The following is a 7562-nucleotide window of genomic DNA, read 5'->3' on the forward strand; positions in this document are numbered from 1 at the left end:
CCATAATTGTATACTAGTATCCAATCCATCCATCTCCATTGTTTACCTGAGGTGCCTTTTAGTTCTGCCTATAAAATATGGAGAACAAAAAAGTTGAGGTTCCAAAATTAGGGAAAGATCAAGATCCACTTCCACCTCGTGCTGAAGCTGCTGCCACTAGTCATGGCCGAGACGATGAAATGCCAGCAACGTCGTCTGCCAAGGCCGATGCCCAATGTCATAGTACAGAGCATGTCAAATCCAAAACACCAAATATCAGAAAAAAAAGGACTCCAAAACCTAAAATAAAATTGTCGGAGGAGAAGCGTAAACTTGCCAATATGCCATTTACCACACGGAGTGGCAAGGAACGGCTGAGGCCCTGGCCTATGTTCATGGCTAGTGGTTCAGCTTCACATGAGGATGGAAGCACTCAGCCTCTCGCTAGAAAACTGAAAAGACTCAAGCTGGCAAAAGCACCGCAAAGAACTGTGCGTTCTTTGAAATCCCAAATCCACAAGGAGAGTCCAATTGTGTCGGTTGCGATGCCTGACCTTCCCAACACTGGACGTGAAGAGCATGCGCCTTCCACCATTTGCACGCCCCCTGCAAGTGCTGGAAGGAGCACCCGCAGTCCAGTTCCTGATAGTCAGATTGAAGATGTCAGTGTTGAAGTACACCAGGATGAGGAGGATATGGGTGTTGCTGGCGCTGGGGAGGAAATTGACCAGGAGGATTCTGATGGTGAGGTGGTTTGTTTAAGTCAGGCACCCGGGGAGACACCTGTTGTCCGTGGGAGGAATATGGCCGTTGACATGCCAGGTGAAAATACCAAAAAAATCAGCTCTTCGGTGTGGAGGTATTTCACCAGAAATGCGGACAACAGGTGTCAAGCCGTGTGTTCCCTTTGTCAAGCTGTAATAAGTAGGGGTAAGGACGTTAACCACCTCGGAACATCCTCCCTTATACGTCACCTGCAGCGCATTCATAATAAGTCAGTGACAAGTTCAAAAACTTTGGGTGACAGCGGAAGCAGTCCACTGACCAGTAAATCCCTTCCTCTTGTAACCAAGCTCACGCAAACCACCCCACCAACTCCCTCAGTGTCAATTTCCTCCTTCCCCAGGAATGCCAATAGTCCTGCAGGCCATGTCACTGGCAAGTCTGACGAGTCCTCTCCTGCCTGGGATTCCTCCGATGCATCCTTGCGTGTAACGCCTACTGCTGCTGGCGCTGCTGTTGTTGCCGCTGGGAGTCGATGGTCATCCCAGAGGGGAAGTCGTAAGCCCACTTGTACTACTTCCAGTAAGCAATTGACTGTTCAACAGTCCTTTGCGAGGAAGATGAAATATCACAGCAGTCATCCTACTGCAAAGCGGATAACTGAGTCCTTGACAACTATGTTGGTGTTAGACGTGCGTCCGGTATCCGCCGTTAGTTCACAGGGAACTAGACAATTTATTGAGGCAGTGTGCCCCCGTTACCAAATACCATCTAGGTTCCACTTCTCTAGGCAGGCGATACCGAGAATGTACACGGACGTCAGAAAAAGACTCACCAGTGTCCTAAAAAATGCAGTTGTACCCAATGTCCACTTAACCACGGACATGTGGACAAGTGGAGCAGGGCAGGGTCAGGACTATATGACTGTGACAGCCCACTGGGTAGATGTATGGACTCCCGCCGCAAGAACAGCAGCGGCGGCACCAGTAGCAGCATCTCGCAAACGCCAACTCTTTCCTAGGCAGGCTACGCTTTGTATCACCGCTTTCCAGAATACGCACACAGCTGAAAACCTCTTACGGCAACTGAGGAAGATCATCGCGGAATGGCTTACCCCAATTGGACTCTCCTGTGGATTTGTGGCATCGGACAACGCCAGCAATATTGTGTGTGCATTAAATATGGGCAAATTCCAGCACGTCCCATGTTTTGCACATACCTTGAATTTGGTGGTGCAGAATTTTTTAAAAAACGACAGGGGCGTGCAAGAGATGCTGTCGGTGGCCAGAAAAATTGCGGGACACTTTCGGCGTACAGGCACCACGTACAGAAGACTGGAGCACCACCAAAAACTACTGAACCTGCCCTGCCATCATCTGAAGCAAGAAGTGGTAACGAGGTGGAATTCAACCCTCTATATGCTTCAGAGGTTGGAGGAGCAGCAAAAGGCCATTCAAGCCTATACAATTGAGCACGATATAGGAGATGGAATGCACCTGTCTCAAGTGCAGTGGAGAATGATTTCAACGTTGTGCAAGGTTCTGATGCCCTTTGAACTTGCCACACGTGAAGTCAGTTCAGACACTGCCAGCCTGAGTCAGGTCATTCCCCTCATCAGGCTTTTGCAGAAGAAGCTGGAGGCATTGAAGAAGGAGCTAACACGGAGCGATTCCGCTAGGCATGTGGGACTTGTGGATGGAGCCCTTAATTCGCTTAACAAGGATTCACGGGTGGTCAATCTGTTGAAATCAGAGCACTACATTTTGGCCACCGTGCTCGATCCTAGATTTAAAGCCTACCTTGGATCTCTCTTTCCGGCAGACACAGGTCTGCTGGGGTTGAAAGACCTGCTGGTGACAAAATTGTCAAGTCAAGCGGAACGCGACCTGTCAACATCTCCTCCTTCACATTCTCCCGCAACTGGGGGTGCGAGGAAAAGGCTCAGAATTCCGAGCCCACCCGCTGGCGGTGATGCAGGGCAGTCTGGAGCGACTGCTGATGCTGACATCTGGTCCGGACTGAAGGACCTGACAACGATTACGGACATGTCGTCTACTGTCACTGCATATGATTCTCTCAACATTGATAGAATGGTGGAGGATTATATGAGTGACCGCATCCAAGTAGGCACGTCACACAGTCCGTACTTATACTGGCAGGAAAAAGAGGCAATTTGGAGGCCCTTGCACAAACTGGCTTTATTCTACCTAAGTTGCCCTCCCACAAGTGTGTACTCCGAAAGAGTGTTTAGTGCCGCCGCTCACCTTGTCAGCAATCGGCGTACGAGGTTACATCCAGAAAATGTGGAGAAGATGATGTTCATTAAAATGAATTATAATCAATTCCTCCGCGGAGACATTGACCAGCAGCAATTGCCTCCACAAAGTACACAGGGAGCTGAGATGGTGGATTCCAGTGGGGACGAATTGATAATCTGTGAGGAGGGGGATGTACACGGTGATATATCGGAGGGTGAAGATGAGGTGGACATCTTGCCTCTGTAGAGCCAGTTTGTGCAAGGAGAGATTAATTGCTTCTTTTTTGGGGGGGGTCCAAACCAACCCGTCATATCAGTCACAGTCGTGTGGCAGACCCTGTCACTGAAATGATGGGTTGGTTAAAGTGTGCATGTCCTGTTTTGTTTATACAACATAAGGGTGGGTGGGAGGGCCCAAGGATAATTCCATCTTGCACCTCTTTTTTCTTTTCTTTTTCTTTGCATCATGTGCTGATTGGGGAGGGTTTTTTGGAAGGGACATCCTGCGTGACACTGCAGTGCCACTCCTAGATGGGCCCGGTGTTTGTGTCGGCCACTAGGGTCGCTAATCTTACTCACACAGCTACCTCATTGCGCCTCTTTTTTTCTTTGCGTCATGTGCTGTTTGGGGAGGGTTTTTTGGAAGGGACATCCTGCGTGACACTGCAGTGCCACTCCTAGATGTGCCCGGTGTTTGTGTCGGCCACTAGGGTCGCTAATCTTACTCACACAGCTACCTCATTGCGCCTCTTTTTTTCTTTGCGTCATGTGCTGTTTGGGGAGGGTTTTTTGGAAGGGACATCCTGCGTGACACTGCAGTGCCACTCCTAGATGTGCCCGGTGTTTGTGTCGGCCACTAGGGTCGCTAATCTTACTCACACAGTCAGCTACCTCATTGCGCCTCTTTTTTTCTTTGCGTCATGTGCTGTTTGGGGAGGGTTTTTTGGAAGGGCCATCCTGCGTGACACTGCAGTGCCACTCCTAGATGGGCCCGGTGTTTGTGTCGGCCACTAGGGTCGCTAATCTTACTCACACAGCTACCTCATTGCGCCTCTTTTTTTCTTTGCGTCATGTGCTGTTTGGGGAGGGTTTTTTGGAAGGGACATCCTGCGTGACACTGCAGTGCCACTCCTAGATGGGCCCGGTGTTTGTGTCGGCCACTAGGGTCGCTTATCTTACTCACACAGCGACCTCGGTGCAAATTTTAGGACTAAAAATAATATTGTGAGGTGTGAGGTATTCAGAATAGACTGAAAATGAGTGTAAATTATGGTTTTTGAGGTTAATAATACTTTGGGATCAAAATGACCCCCAAATTCTATGATTTAAGCTGTTTTTTAGTGTTTTTGGAAAAAAACACCCGAGTCCAAAACACACCCGAATCCGACAAAAATAATTCGGTGAGGTTTTGCCAAAACGCGTTCGAACCCAAAACACGGCCGCGGAACCGAACCCAAAACCAAAACACAAAACCCGAAAAATTTCAGGCGCTCATCTCTAATATATATACACACACATACGATGGATAGATAGATAGATAGATAGATAGATATATCACAAACTTATATGATTCATACATATATCACACACACATACATGATACATACATGAGAAAGACCTGGGATGGTGATGAGGCCAGGGCCCCCTGCTGATGTTGCGTTGAGGAAGGCAGTGTTCCAGGGCGGATGCCAGTCGGGGAGAGCGCCGCGCAGCCCGGGAAAAATACTGCTGAGGAGCTACATCTGGAAGAGCCCCTGGGAGGGAGAGTGCCACATGCCCCATCCTGCGTGGCAGACTCTGCAGGCCTGCACATGGGAAGGGAGGTCTCTGGCCACACATACTCACCCTTCTGCTGAAGCCCCGCTGCTATCCCCATCAGCGCTCTCCAGCGGGGAGCGGGGCCAGGATGAACCTCAACCTGTGAGAACTATCTTCATGATCAAGAGATCTCATATGCAAGATAAGTATGTGTTGGGATAGGGCTGGGGAGGGCGGCTGCTCGGGCACACCCCCGTCAAGTTAAGGAGATTTAACTGAGGAAGCACAAGGGAACTCTCGTCTGGGGACAACAACTGCAGGAAGACCACATCTTTTCAGATGAACATGGGAGGGCGGAAGGCTGCCTAATACTGAAGCACCCTCAGACATTAAACCATATGCAACAACTATTGCAAGCATTCCTGGGGGAAGGTCTGCAGCAGACGGATTTGCATACGGTGATGTCATCGAAGCAGTGGGCCAAAGTTGGCTGGAACCCTCATCTGTATATGAAAAGAGAAAAGGGGCATGCAGGGCATGGCGGCCTTTTGCGGCACTTGTATAACCCCAAGTTTGCATTAAACACCCCCACCCTCCTTCGGTGTGGGGCTCATGTTGGCCATGCCCAAGCCCCTGAAGCATTCAAGCTGATTTCTTGCAGCAGCTGGGCACTGTAACAGCTTCAGAGCTGCTCTACAAGACAAGTAAAAGGTGTGGGCCCTGCAGCACCACCTGTAGTTTGCATACACACATATATAGGACAGCATCTCTTATATGCCCCAGGGTCAATAAAATAGTATCCTTGTCTAGGCTATCCATCCCCTCAGATAAGGTATTTGTCCATGCCGCTACAGCACTACACACCCAGGCCGACGCAATTGCCGGTCTGAGTAAGGTACCTGAATGTGTATAAATGGACTTCAGGGTAATCTCCTGTTTGCGGTCAGCACACTCTTTGAGGGTAGCCGTATCCTGGGACGGGAGGGCTACCTTCTTGGATAAGCGTGTTAATGCTTTGTCCACCCTAGGGGAGGATTCCCATCGTAACCTATCCGTTGATGGGAAAGGATACGCCATAAGAATCCTTTTGGAAATCTGCAGTCTTTTATCTGGAGATTCCCAAGCTTTTTCACATAACTCGTTCAGCTCGTGTGAGGGGGGAAAGGTTACCTCAGGCTTCTTTCCCTTGTACATATGTACCCTCTTGTCAGCGACAAGGGGTTCCTCTGTGATGTGCAAAACATCTTTTATTGCCATAATCATAAATCGAATGGATTTTGCCAATTTTGGCTGTAACTTTGCATCATCGTAATCGACACTGGAGTCAGAATCCGTGTCGGTATCTGTGTCAACAATCTGGGATAGTGGGCGCTTATGAGACCCTGACAGTCCCTGCAACATAGGATCAGGCATGGGTTGAAACCCTGACTGTCCCAAAGCTTCTGCCTTGTCTAATCTTTTGTGCAATGAGTTTACACTAGCATTTAAAACATTCCACATATCCATCCAATCAGCTGTCGGCGGAGACACCACATTTATTTGCTCCCGCTCCTCTCTAATATAGCCTTCTTCCTCAGACATGTCGACACACGTGTACCGACACACTACACACACAGGGAATGCTTTTTCTGAAGACAGTTTCCCCACAAGGCCCTTTGGAGAGACAGAGAGAGAGTATGCCAGCACAACCCCCAGCGCTATATAACCCAGGAATAAAACAGTAACTTAATGTTTGCCCAGTAGTGCTGCTGTATGTAATTTGCGAATTATGTGCCCCCCCACCCCTCTTTTCAACCCTCTTGTCTAACGTGGTATAAGCAGGGTAGAGTCCGGGGAGCTTCCTCTCAGCGGTGCTGTGGAGAAAAAATGGCGCTGGTGAGTGCTGAGGGAGAAGCCCCGCCCCCTCGGAGGCGGGCGTCTGTCCCGCTTAAACTGTAAAATTGGTGGGGGCTTATACATATATAAAGTGCCCAGCTGTATATATGTTATATTTTTGCGAAAGAGGTTTATATTGCTGCCCAGGGCGCCCCCCTGCGCCCTGCACCCTTACAGTGACCGGAGTATGTGAGGTGTATGGGAGCAAAGGCACACAGCTGCAGTGCTGTGCGTTACCTCAGTGAAGATCATGAAGTCTTCTGCCGCCTCTGAAGTCTTCTTTTCTTCTCATACTCACCCGGCTTCTATCTTCCGGCTCTGCGAGGGGGACGGCGGCGCGGCTCTGGGACGGACGGCGAGGGTAAGATCCTGCGTACCAATCCCACTGGAGCTAATGGTGTCCAGTAGCCTAAGAAGCAGGACCTTGCAACTCAGAGAGTAGGGCTGCTTCTCTCCCCTCAGTCCCTCGATGAGGGAGTCTGTTGCCAGCAGTGCTCCCTGAAAATTAAAAACCTAACAAAATACTTTCTGTCAGAAAGCTCAGGAGAGCTCCTGAAAAGCACCCAGTCTCCACTGGGTACAGTATCAAACTGAGTTCTGGAGGAGGGGCATAGAGGGAGGAGCCAGTGCACACCCAGAACTAAAGTCTTTCTTAAAGTGCCCATGTCTCCTGCGGAGCCCGTCTATCCCCATGGTCCTTACGGAGTCCACAGCATCCTCTAGGACGTTAGAGAAAATAGGATTTTAATACCTACCGGTAAATTCTTTTCTCTTAGTCCGTAGAGGATGCTGGGCACCCGTCCCAGTGCGTACTGTGTCTGCAGTTATTAAATGGCCCTTAACTCCAGAACATTTATGTGGAGATGAAAACATCCAAGGAAGACTTGACCATCTTCCTTGGATGTTTTCCCCCTGTGTGACTGCTCTCCAGCCTCGGAGGGTTGCATCCGTGGTCCCTAGGATCCCGTCC

This window comes from Pseudophryne corroboree, unplaced genomic scaffold (genome assembly GCF_028390025.1).
Source record: "Pseudophryne corroboree isolate aPseCor3 unplaced genomic scaffold, aPseCor3.hap2 scaffold_143, whole genome shotgun sequence".
In the NCBI taxonomy this organism is placed as follows: Eukaryota; Metazoa; Chordata; class Amphibia; order Anura; family Myobatrachidae; genus Pseudophryne; species Pseudophryne corroboree.